The sequence below is a fragment of the Vanellus vanellus genome (genome assembly GCF_965231255.1).
Source record: "Vanellus vanellus genome assembly, chromosome: 24".
NCBI classification, from domain to species: domain Eukaryota; kingdom Metazoa; phylum Chordata; class Aves; order Charadriiformes; family Charadriidae; genus Vanellus; species Vanellus vanellus.
The window spans coordinates 7,007,768-7,021,203 of NC_138929.1; the positions used below are offsets into that span (position 1 = coordinate 7,007,768).

At 53.4% G+C, this 13,436-nt stretch overlaps 1 pseudogene across 1 annotated transcript; it reads right to left on the reverse strand.

Moving 5' to 3' along the window:
* Window positions 1–500: 500 nt before the first annotated feature.
* LOC309681215 (olfactory receptor 6F1-like) lies at window positions 501–1,464 on the reverse strand (annotated as a pseudogene). Its single transcript has one exon. The product of its transcript is annotated as an olfactory receptor 6F1-like (transcript).
* Between the last annotated feature and the right edge of the window lie 11,972 nt (window positions 1,465–13,436).

The window sequence follows — 13,436 nt, forward strand, 5'->3', positions numbered from 1 at the left end:
AGTCTAAAAGTACATTCAGGTACATTCCAGATGTATCCAGGAAATGTCAGCCTAAACAGAGAAATACATGCCCATTTCCCAAAGCAGTGAGCCACCTGCTGGGACTTCTTTAGGGGACTCAGACAAATCCCTGACAGAATGAAGAACTCCACGAACTGGAACTATAAACCTGTGGGAGGACCACTGCTGTAGCGTTCATCAGAGAAGTGTTTCTGGATGGGTTTGTGAGCCTTTCCAAGCACTGGTCTTTAGAGCACTGTGACATCCTGAGTGTACCCAGGAGGGAAGAGAGGGAGGTGGGAGCATTAGAATCGAGGCTCAGCCCAAACTAAGATGGCTGTGAGGTGAGTGAGATGAGCTCCGTGGGGAACTGGTGTCTTCTCACTCCCTGTGATGCCCAGGTGCACTAACACTTTGGTGAGGAACTTGTGCAGGGTAGAAGTGATGGGAGGGAGAGGACGAATCTCTTTGCTCTCACTGAGGCCCTTTGAAAAGCCGCTTTACCTTTTCTGGAAAGGCCACCGCAGAGCTTGCTTCACTTCTTTGTTCCTGAGGGTGTAAATGAAGGGGTTCAACAATGGAGTTACAGCTTTGTGACAGGTAATCATGTGTTTGTTCAGATCCAGGGAGTTCTGCACCAATGGCTTGGTGTAGAGAAACATGATTGAGCCACACCAGGTTGCACCAACACTGAGATGGCCAGCGCAAACGGAAAAGTCCCTTTTCTGGCCATGGGCTGACACGATTCTCAGGATGTACACATAGGAGACCAGGGTGACCACACAGGAGGCCACCAGAGTAATTATGGAGACCAGGAAGGTCACTGGCTCCACAGGCCATGTGTCACTGCAGGAGAGGGCAAGGCAGGAATCTATATCACAGCGGAAATGACTGATGACATCTGGCCCACAGAACGTCAGCCTGCATGTCAATCAAAAAGGCCAGCAGCGAGATGGCCAGAAAGCCTCCCACCGAGGAGCTCAGTGCCAGTCGAGCAGAGAGGACACTGCTCATGAGGGAGCTGTATCTCTAGGGGTAGGGTATGGCTAAGTAGCAGTCATGGGCCATGACAGACAGGAGAAAACACTCAATGGAGCCTAGAGAGAGAAGGAGGAACAACTGGGGGATGCAGACATGGAAAGAGATGGTCTGGCTAGTCCCCAGCATGACTCCTACAGCTTTGGGAACACCATCCATAGTGTACCAGATCTCCAGGAAGGAGAGGAAAAAGTACATTATGGAATGGAGGTTGCTGTTCATTCACACGAGTGCTATGATGGATGCAGTGCCTGTTACTGTCAGGGAGTACGTCAGTGCAAATACCACCAGAAGGGAGACCCTGGAATACCGATCATTTCTCAAGGACTCCTGGCCTTGTATATTTGCTTTCTTCCACATTTCAGCAGAGGAAGCTTTTGCAAATACGTCCATTTCCTCCTCTGACATCTGCTTCTCAGACGGCATGGGGGAGAGAATCAGAGTAGTAAGAGTGAGAAAACTCCTGGGTTGAGATAAAGACATTTTAATAAGTAAAGCAAAAGCTGTGCACACAAGCAAAGCAAAAGAAAGAATTCATTCGGCAGGCAGGCATTCAGCCGTTTCCAGGAAACATCATGTGTAACAGCTACATGGGAGAACAAAAAGCCATAACTCTGAATGTCTTCCCCCCCCTTCATTCTTCTTCCCTCAGCTTAATATATTGAGCATGATGTCATATGGCATGGAATATTCCTTTGGTCTGTTGGGGTCAGCTGTCCCGGCTGTGTCTCCTCCGGACCTTTGGTGCACTCCCAGCCCACTCACTGGTGGGGGGTATGAGCAGTGGAATAGGCCTTGACTGCTTTGCAACAGCCAAAAACATTAGTGCACTATCAACAGTATTCCCATCCCAAACCCAAAACATAACACATAGTGCTCTCTCTTCACACAGGCCAATTACAGAACAGCAAGACAGTTCTCTAAAGTGTGGCCAGTTGCTGACATGTGGGAGGTGTCTGAAGTAGCCATGTCTCAAGAGACTGGAAATGTCAAGTATTTGGTGCTGGATATTAAAGTGGTCTTGAAACCCCCAGGGTGTCTTCACTGAAGTGAAGAGCTAAGTAAAGATCTAAGCAGAAATTCAGACAAAACGTGTGTAGGAGGAAATTCATCTCCCCTGCCTCCAGAGCCAGTGTCTCCAGGTGAGCTATTCAGCTTTGCTCCATTGATGATCATTGGAGAGAAATAGGCACTGTGAAGACTCAGTTCACCCTGTCTCATACAAATCAGGCAATCCGTGCCTTACAAGCACCTATTTTTCTTTTCTGACTCTCAAGGTAGACTCGCTTAGAGAACACACAGAGACAGACACGTACAAGTCTGATCTCTATGCATCTAGAGTTAGTTGAGAAGACTCACACCAAGGAAGAGGCTGTCTACACTGTCAAGGAACAATGCACAGGTGTTCGACTTGACAGAAGCAGCTTCTGTAAGTCCCGAATCCAGGGTGTCAGTGTGGTTGAGGGGAGCCTGATCTGTGCTCGGTGCCAGGGGGAGGTGCTCAGCTTGAGCCCTTTCACCCACAGAAACCTTCCTCCCTGCTATCCATCTGTCCTCGAGTACCTTGGGCATGCATATGGGGCTTAACCACGGGATGGGTGTGCTGGGAAGGCTAAATAGATGTGGGCTTATTGCTTGGTGAGGATGAGGACCTGGTGACAAATGACAGGGAAAAGGCTGATGTACTCAACGCCTATTTCTTGTCAATTGTTATTGGTATGGCTTCCCCTCAGGCCTACCACATCCCTGAGCCTCCCCACAAACTCTCTGGGAATGAAGCAGCACCTACAGTGTAAGTCCTGTCTTGTTGATGGAGGGGGAGTTACAGCACAACTGGGTGGACACCTGGTGGCCAATCAAGGTCAATACATGACAGGCAGGTAAAGCAAGGAGAGCTGGCCTAGAATAGCCATGATATTATTGCTGGAAGTACCAGAGATGTCCTGTCCCTCTTCTCCCATGCCCCATAAAACCATGGTGGTGCAGAGATCTCTAAACAGTCCAGTTACTTGTGTGTTGCAGAAGTGAGGTGAAGCTCCAGGTGAGGGTTGATCATATCCATTAATCCCATCTGGACTGTTTTGTCCTGCCCTGGTTTGGTGGGGACGTGGCTTTGCCTGCATGCAAATACACCATTGCCATTGTGCAGTGCTCTGTGCACTTTTGGCAGTGGCTTCTTGGGCTTTCTACAGACTCATTTCCCAGCTGTGCTCTCTCGTAGCGCCCACATGATTTCCCTGTGCCTCCTCAACATCCTGCTGGGTAGGTGCAGTCAGGAGGTGGTCACCAGAGTAAAGGGACCTCACACACCTGAGGGACCGGCTGCACTCCTCCTAGTGCTGGGACACAGTCTGCTGGGAAGGCAGGGGACTGTGCCCATTCCCCTGAGGCAACACAGCTTTCTTTACAGACCAAGCAGGGTTCCTGAAAGGCCATTTGTCTGCTGGACAACCCCAGCTTCTAACAATGGCTTACTAGTTGGAGAGGTGTCAGCATGTTGTGGGGCAGCCAGTCCTGCTCTGAGGCCAGAGCCCTGGAGGGAGGGGACCACACAACATGGGGGGCACAATCCTCCCCACTGTGAGCTTAGCAGATATGGGAGGAAACCTTTCACCCACTGGATATTAAAAGTCTTTCCTGCTAACAGATCATGGGCTGGGATATATATTTGGGCACTCTCAGAGCCCACCCCAAGCTGTAAGCGGTGGGACCCCTCCTGGCTGCAAGGTTAGAAAGACTTTTGGGGACAATTGTTCCATGCCTCCCTCACTGTGATTCAGTTAATATTCATCATGTTACTCCTTGTGTAATGGGGCAGATTTCCATGAATTAGGGTTATTTCTGACCCGATATCTAACAGAGTCAAAACCCGTTCTTTCTTACGCTGGCTCCACAATGTTACAAGAGGAACACAAGGGTTCATTCCTGCCCATGCCTGTCCCCGTCCCCATACCTGTCCCTATGCTGAAGAGGGAATGTCCCTTCCCTGGGCTTGTTTGCATGGAAGGGGGGATACCATGCCATGTGCCCTTGCTCCGCCCCGCCCATTTGCTGCCCAGACCCCTTTGAGATTCTGTGCCTGCATCTCACATGAGGCCAGTGCTTCAGCTCCAAACATCCTCATGCCCTCTCCAAGTATGGCAGTAACAGCCAAACACAGCACAAGTTTTCCTTCCCTTTGAAAGAAGTGAATAATTCAGGTGGGCTGCGACATCCAGCTAGTTCCTCCTCACTTTCCCAATTCACCAGAAAAATCACCAAGGCCAAGTATCTTGTGACAACCCCCCATGACTGTGTGGGGCCAGCCAGGCACTTGGTCTATCTCTTCTTCACTAGCCTTTGTCTACAAAGGCATTTCCCACTGGGACCTCCCAACTACACCAAATGTTTTGAACCAGAAGCTGCTGGTTTGTTTTGATTCCCATAAGAAAAGTACGGAGGCTCTGTAAGGTACTGTTTAAAATCCCACTTCTTAGACTAAGACCATGAAGAACGAGAAGGCAGTAGAGATGATCCTACATCCTCCAGATGCTAGGAACCCTAAGCTATGTGTTGTCAAATAGGAAACTCCAATAAGGGCACAGCACCCCACGCAGGTCATGCCCATGAAAGGCTTACCCCATTTTGGTCTGTCAAGCTTTTAGAAGATTTTCATAAAATAAGCCAGCTCAATTCATCATTTGTGCTGTCAAACAGAAACAAACTTCACATGAGAACCTCGTACTGTACATTTAGATACAGGCAAGGACACCCAGGCAGTGTAATCACTGGCACCAAGCAGGAGCTGCCTACAGGCACATGGGTTCCAATTGGGTGGCTGAGTTTGTCCTCTGGCCAAGGGATTTCTGCAGCACAACACGGCTCTGAAGGCCAAGCTCTGTATATAGCTTATCAGAGGCCAGGGCCTCCTCAGGTTATATGGATCACTAACTCTTTGACAAAATGTTTGGGGGTCTCTGAGGGGTCTCCCATGTAGGTGAAGACACATGGGCCATAGAAACAGGCCCCAGCAGTGAAATGGGAAGCACAGGTTGAGACAGCTCAGTGCCTGCCTTGTGCATAGCAGAGCCCCTGCATGATCTCAATCCCCATCACAAAAGAACACCCTCTGGCAACATTGCCCTTTCCCAGGTCTCCTTGGCTGTGCAGATAAACTGGAGGTCATGCCAAGAGCCAGTAGCAGCACTCTGGCAGTGCTTTGGCCGAAGGACTTAGTCCTCTGTCAGAAGAAAGCCCATCCCTCCCTCCCCTACGAGGACAATTGCAGATAGTATCATAATTGCGAAGGACCTGAGGTACCTTCTGCTTATTACAAGGTTTAGTGCAATAGGGTTGGGAAGTGCAACTGTGCTGCTGTTAATGATGGTTCTTAATAGTAGGACTAGGGAAAAAAAGATTCCAGAGATGCAAGTGAAACGCCCTAATAGAGCTTGTGGCCTTCAGTCATTCTGAGATACACTTCATGAGCCCTAATTCCCTCTTGATGGAGGACATGGGTGTGGGGATTAAAATCCTTCTGTTTCTACAGTTTTGTCTAGACATCTGAATTTTCATGCAGGAAGTACTATGTGAGACTGTAGTAGATGCCAAGAGACATTTCCAATGATCAGAAGTGGTGTGATTTACACGCAAAACCACACTCTTCCACCAGAATGGCAGCCAAAACCTGGGAAGAAACTGCCTGGTGGGACCAACAATACAGTCAAGTGCTCTGAGACCACCTGCAGCTCATGTGCAAGTGCACCTGCTGCCCTCACCCTTCCTGATCTTCCCGGTCTCCTGGATGGTGCGTATCAGAGCAATTTGATCTCCCGCAGAGATATGCTGTTTCACTGTCCCTATTTCTCTGCTGACTGCCCTCAGCTCCCACATCCTTAGCTCCAATTTCCACCCTCAGAGCATGCAGCAGCATTGGCAACTTTTCCCTGCTGCTGCTGCCCACACGTGCTGGCCATAGCCATTCATTGGGTGATGGAGGAGGGAGGAAGGTGGAGTAGCAGCGATGGGCCATCCCAAGGGCTATTCCCTGCTTTACCACTCTTGCCATTCTGCACAGCAAATCACCTTCTGGAGCCCCACAGCCACCCCCTGTCACCCCACAGCAGCTCTGGCCATAGCAAAAGGAATGCCCTTCCTCAAGATCTCATGGGGCTGATGACCCCTCAGGGCCTCCTGCCTTTCTGGGTATTTGTGGGCAGAGACACAGCAGGTAAAAGCCTGATGGTCATTGGCAGCAGAGCAGCCCAGGATATCTTCCTCAGCTCCGAGGCATGGTGCTCAAAAGAGGATCCTCTGCTGGCTGTGCCAGCCATCCACTCCTCTGTGAATGGAGAAGGGTCTCCTTGTGCCCTCACCCCATTCCACCGCAGAGCAATCCCTTTTCCTTTGGCAGCATGCGGAGTGTCCACAGTGGGAAGGAGCGCACAGAGGCCAGGCTTGAATGTAGCAGCACTTTAATGAGTGAAAAGAGGGAAACAAAGTCACTCCAGGTGGAGGCTGCCAGTTCATGGAGCCCTGGTGGCAGCTGAGACTGTGCAGTCCTTGGCCATGGGGAAGATCTTGCATGATGTCTGTGTGCCCCACAGAGGGGCACAGAGGAGACAAATGGACCCCACCAGGTGTGCCGTGGTGAGACCTTGCTACCAAGGAGAAGCGAAGCAAACAAAGAAGAAGGAGAGAAAGGCAAAGCCATTCAACTATACTGCAAATGCATCCCAAATTTCGAACCTTTGCCAAGCACCGTGTTCTGAGTTCCTCGAGGAGTCTCCCTGGGGCTTGCCCAGCATCTTGATCAGAGGAGGCACCTTCTGCCACTGTAGCGGCTGGAAATGCTAGAGAGGTCGCAGCACCCAGAGGTGATGGGCACTCCATCACAGCTGAGGATGCTGCCAACAGCAGCAGAGGTGGAGGATCCCACAACGGTGTTCTGCGGGAAGGAGCTGAGGATAGGTCCGGGCAGGGTCACCACCACGGGAGGGGGCTCAATGACGACAGTGGAGTTCTGGCACTGCCTGACACAGGGCTCATTGCAGCTGTTGGCCAGCGGGGTTGGGCCACAGGGCCGGCATGGTAGGCACTGGTTGTAGCAGGACATGTCTCTGGGCTGCAGGTGCACCTGGGAGAGGAGCAAGGAGGAAGCAGAGCACAAGGGTGGGTGAGGAGCAGCTTGGTTACCCTGTCACAAAAGTGACAAGGCCACTACTGATTGGGGAGCTGGAAGCTCAGCCAGGAGCACACAGTCTTCATCACCCTATGAAGTGCAGCCCGGTCCGCACAATGTGTCTCCTAGTGCGTAAACCAAAAACCCCCACTGCCACGTCCCAGCCTCTCTCTAAGCAGATTTTCTCCTCACTTCCCTCTATCATGACAAGAAGATACAAGCCACAGGACAGGAGAGGTCCTGTCAAGGTCAAGGAGGGACCTCACTTTGGAAGAGGAGAAGGAGCTTCACACTCACCTGGTTCCCAAGGAGAAGGAGGCAAGACAAGTGGATGAGGGAGCAGGGACTTGGGCTGGCTTTTATACCTGCCCTTCATGGCCGCAGGACCAGAGACACCCTTTGCAGAGGTAACAATTTCCTGACAAGCTCATCTTGAATGCAAACCATCACAGCTAATGATATGGGCTGTGTGTTGGTTTCCAACACTGCTGCCTTTTCATTTCCAGATTTGTGCCATGCCCATTCCCCTATGAAGGCTTCTTTTGAGCACAGGGATGAAAGGCCCCAGGTTTTCCAGGGCAGGAATGCAGCAGTGCAGGCAGAAGCGTCAGTTAAGTGCTGGACAGGTCGAGAGTAAGCAGGTGACATCAGCCTGGGTCACCCTACTTGGACTGTTTGAAGTGTCATTCTCAGGAAGAAGCTTCAGCCTTCCTCAGCTGGACACAATGGGCTCCTGTGCATGAGGACCTGCCATGTCCTTCTCTTCCCTTCCCTCCTCAGCTCACCTCAATGGTCACTTCTTGCTGCTTCCCCAGATTTATGTGTTGTGCTGCTAGATTTTGATGCCATCCTGCCTAACACTGCCCAGTCCCCAGGGGTCGTTAGCAGAGTCCATGGTTCATGCTCTTCCTCTGTGTGTTCTTGCCTTTTGTGTACTTGTAAGCAGCCAGGTTTCTGAGAATACACACAGGAGCACAAATTTGTGCATGATTCCATGCTAGTGTGCCTGAGCCTGTGTGTGTGTGTGTCCTTGTGTCACTCATCAAGAGGGAATGTGCTGGTTCTGGCAGAGACACTGTCCATTGCTCAGTCCCTGAGCAACACAGAGCAGCAGGTTCCCGGGGTCAGAAGGAGTGCGAGTGCAGCTGAGTGGTGATGGCATCAGCCTGCTAGAGACCTGTCCAGGGAAGAGGCCCTGAAATGCAGCCCCTGTGTCCTGAGCCCTCCTTCGCCTGCCACTGCAGAGCTCACATTCCGCCACTGGCTATTTCATGCCCAACCAAGGATGGTTTCAGTCCACTTTGCATCCGTTGTTGAATTCAGCGTAACACTATTGGGAGTGCCTCAGCACGGCTGGCAGTCCCTGCCCCTGCCTCTCCAGGCCAGGACACAGCTGCTCTCCCCGGCACTAGAGAGTTCAAAGGCTGAGTTTTTCTCAAGAAATCTGCCATTTCTCTCCCAGACCACATCTCTCCAAGCCATTCTGATGTCTCCTTTTATACATCCACCTTCTCTCCCTTTATTTGTTCCACCAACCCTGCTTCCACAACCTCCTCCCTTGCTCGCACTCCTTGCCCTGAGAAATGCCAAGCAACACTTAGTTTTTCCTGCATTTTTGCCTGGCGGTTGACAGCCGACACCTGCATGGCATTCCCTGGAGCTTTCACCTGACAGCTTACTTTTCCTTTTCCATTGATGGCTGAGAGCATCGAGCAGAACCCCGGGCTTTCCTTCCACATCAAGTTTTACATGTCGGATTTCACGAACTAGGGCAGCGCCGGGTGCCCCCGCGATGGCGGCTGGTCCCGACCCGGTCTGCGCCGGGCAGTGCGGGGTCACCCGGACTCAGAAGCTCCGTGCTCCCCGGCCCACTCCGCTCCCGGCCGGCCCGGCCCGGCCCCGCCGGCGGCGCAGGGCTGAGCCCCGAGGCGGAGCTGGCGCCGGCGGAGAGGAGAGGAGGCGGCGCGGCCGGAGCAGAGAGCCGGGGCTGGCGGGGGGCAGCGAGGCGCGGGCGGCGGAGCGGCGGGATGCGGCGGGGCCGGGGCGCAGGGCTGGCGGGGCTGGCCGCGCTGCTCCTGAGTGCGTGGGGCTGGCGGGGGTGGATGGGGGCCGGGCTGTGCGCGGGCTCTTCCCCGGGGAGCCCAGCGCCACCTCTGCTCTCTCCTTCTTCAACGGGTCTTTCCCCCTCCTGCATCTCTCCCACCCTTTGTGCCCCTTGCCGGACCCTCCGAGTCACCTCTTCCTATTTTCCCGATGTCTTCATCATTTCTGTCCCTAAACCTGCTTGCATGGACGACTGCTTTTCCACCCACCCACCCTTTTCCTTCTGCATTCAACAGTTTTTATTGCCCTGAATATAGTGCTCTCTCCTTCACTGTGACACCCACACTCCCTACTATTCCTCTCTCCAAACCAACCACCCATCCATCCATGCACCTGCCTTTTATCTAATCTCTGCATTCGTGAATTTCAGCTTCCCTCCCAGCCTTCTCCAAACGCTCCAGACCCCCACACCAGGATCTCTCTCCATGTCTGTTCATAGGCTCTTGTTGCCTCTTGACTCTTTCTCTGCGAAAAGAGAGCCATCAGAGCTGGACCATCCTTAACAATTTTTGTCCTTTCTTTCTCCTTTCCCAGCAGCGGCTGCGGGAGGAGCCCAGGTACAGCAGGAGCCGATGGTGGAGACCGCTGAGGGCACCGACATCAACATCACTTGCTCGCACCCCAACATTCAAGGGCACGCGAATGTTCAGTGGTACCATAAGCATCCAGACCGGGCACCGCATCACATTGTAACGGGTTTCACTGGAGAGAAAGCAATGCAGGACCCCGCGGGGCGGCTGTGGGTGGCGGCAGACCGCCGGTCCAGCGGCCTGTGGCTCGCCCGGCCCCGGTGCGGGGACGCGGCGGTGTATTACTGCGCCCTGGGAGCCACGGGGAGAGGAGCCGGGGCTGCGGCCGGGCACGACCCGCCGCGGGCGGGGCCGGGCGTGTGTCGGGGTTGGGGGGACAGCCCCGGGCGAGCCCGCCAGGGAGCGCTGCCGCTCCTCCCGCCGGGGCCGCCTCTTCCCGCCCGGCCCCGCCGCGGGGCGATTCCCACGCCCGACAGGCCCCGGCATCAGCACAGATCATCCGTGGTTGCTGTCCCAGCTGAACCGATAACTGTGTCTCCAGGGAACTACTGGCAGGAGGACAAACAAGGCAGAGCTACAGGCATGGCCAGGCCAGCACACGGCCCCATGTTCACATGGGATTCGCCCCTCTCATCCCTGTCTCCATTTGTCTTCCCATGCTTGCTTCAGGCTAAACTGCCTTGAGACTTCACATTCCTTTCTTTTGCTGCTTCTAAGCATGCCACGTCTTGAGCCATCCAGGAGAATATTTCCACTTCATCCCATGAGGGGTTTGATCCCCTTGTAGGTAGGAACATAAGTTTATTAGAGTTTATAAGATGATCCTCTCTTCTGCCCCTTCGGGAGGGTGTCATCCCCAGGCAAAGGGGCTGATGGTGATACCTTAATGAGTAGGGAGTAGATGTCTGTGAAGCAGAGGGCTGTGCTGAGTGTCTTCCTGCCAGAGAGAGGTGGTGTGCCTGACTCTTGCTGGGATGGTTACAGCAGATGCTTTTCCCAGAGAGGTTTCCCTTGACGGGCCTCATCTGTGTCCAGGGGAGAAGGGAGAGAAAACCCCTTTGGCGAAAGAGACAGGAACTACTGATCAACAAGGACCACACTGCGGGCTGCCAAGGGGCCTGTCTCCATCCCCATGAGGTGCAGGCTCCTGTCTCTGGCGGGACACTGGATAGCAGGGGAAGTTCACCATGGACCCTCCTCCCATTCTGGGGGCTGGTCGTGATCTCCAGGAGGAGCATAAAGCAGGAAAACAGCCTGCAGCCTCCTATTGCCTGATAGCAGACTGCTTGGTCTCCTCCTTAGGGCTCCTACAGGAACTTTCAGATGCCCCAGGCCCCTTTGGCAGTGCGACCTGGAGCTGAGAGGCAGCGCTTCTACCCATGGGTATGTCTGCCTGAGAGCATGCTCAAGCCCCTTCTGACTGGGAGGGCTGTGAGAAGCCCGGCTGTGGCCTGACTGCCCAAAGAACCACCCAGTGCTGAACAACCTCCCGTTAGCCCTTGCAAACTTACAACACAGCAAGGGTCCCTGTTTGGTGTCTTTCCTTGGAATGAGCACTTTGACAACTTTAATTAGTCTCCCACACAGCCTCCTCGTGACTGAGGTGTGGAGTCCCAAGCCCTCCTGTCTGCAGCAGCAGGGAGAGTTTTGCTCCACCCTCTGCACTGAGGGTTGGTGGGTGCTTTGGGCTGTCAGAGGCAGAAGTGGTAAGCTGTCGAGCTCCAGCTCTGTGAGGTCCTTTGACATGCAGTGCATGGGAGAGTGTGACATGGTCCTGATTTTCCTGGCAGCTCTGGCTGGACTGGCATGTTTTGGTGAGATGCAACGTTCAGGCTGGGGAGGAGCAGGGCAAGAGGTTGTCCTGCCAGTGGTGGGAGGGGAAGTTCGAACTTGAGTCTGCAGGAAACTGGGAGTGATTCCGTAGGGAGAGCAAGGAGTGCAGGTGGGAATGGAAAATCATCTGGGAGGTGTCAGCTGTAATGTGTACGGAGGGAGGAAGAAGACTCTGCACCTCCCTTTTAGTGTTCACAAGTACTTTTCTATGGGTTATTTTTGCACAGGTGTTTAGAGAAAGAGAGAGCTGCTCGGTCAGAGTCCTACACTGGAAATGGAAACTTCTTTCCCGAACGTATTGGACAAAATGCTGTCAGCCTGTGTTGGGATGGTCCAAGTTTTAGGGGAAGGCTGTGTGAATGCAAGGAGTGTCAAAATGTCTTTCTGGCTTTTCAGGTCATGCGCAGAAGGACTCTGTGTTCCAGTTCCCTCCAGCAAGGACCATCCAGGCAGGACATAACACAACACTGCAATGCAACTTCTCCAGCAGCTATTCTGATCCTTCCATCTCCTGGTACCAGCAGCTCCCAAACCAGTCCCCTCAGATGCTGCTGTGGGTGAGCAAGTACAGAGCTCACGTGGATTCAGGGAGGTTCTCCTCCATGCTGTCTGCAGAGGACTCCCAGGTGCTTCTGCGTTTGCAGGATGCCAAGCTCCAGGACAGCGCTCTCTATCTCTGTGTGCTGAGCCCACATCCGTGCCCTCTGTGTGCAGCACTGCACAAGAAGGGGAGGGTGCACCCTAGGGAGCGATTCCCTCCACACCACTGCTTGCCTGAGCTCACCCTGCCCAGGAACCGCACACTGGCGCTGTGGTGCGGCTGGGTCTCTGCCTGCCCAGCCAGTGCAGCAGGGAGAAGATGTGAGCATATTTCAAGAATCACAGAATTGATGAGGTTGGAAAGCAGTGCCTGTTAAAGTAGGGTGAGCCAGAGCGGGTTTCCCAGGACCATATTTGATGAGGTTTTCCAGCTGGTGCGCACTGACTCTCTTCATTCATTCACTGAGTCTCTTCTTCATTCCCTCCCATGAGCTATTTACGCACATTGCCAACATCCCACATGAGTCTTCTCTTCCCCAGGCTGAGCACTGCCAGCCCTCTCGCCCATCCTCAGCAGAAGCATGCTCCAGTCCCTGCACCGTTTTGCTGGGCTCACTCCAATATCTGTCTTGTACTGAGGATCCCAAAACTGGAGCCAGCACTCCACAGGTGGCCTCACCAGCTCTGAGTGAAGAGGAAGGATCAGGTCCCTTGTCCTGCTGGTGACACTATTCCCACTGCAGCCCAGGCTGCTGTTGGCCTTCCTTGCCACAAGCTGTTGGCCTGCATTGCCACAGCAGAGTCAGAAAGAGCCCTGAGCCACTGAAACTGATCAGGACACAGCAGTGAGTGTTCAGGAGACATATCCCAGTGGCTTGTCCAGCTCTTACTCTTTCCTCGGTGTCCACCAACGACCACTGTTGGAGAAGGGGGCTCTTGGTAGGAGACATGACAGCTCCTGTGGCTTTACCTCCTTGCCAAAGAAGCCCAAGGAAGGAAACTGTCTTCCTGGTCCTGCATGTGGGGATCAGGGAAAGGCTCAAACGAGAGCAAGACCCACCAGCCAGGCACTGGATAAGATTCCCTGTTCAATTGCTTGAGCCGTCCCTCTGCTTTTCACATCTCTCCTGCAGCTCGGGGGACTTACCAGTGCTTGGCTGGGGGAGTCCCTGTGTGCCTGAGTCCCTCTGGGGTCTCTGCCCAACAGAAAACAACTGGTGGTTGCATTTCCA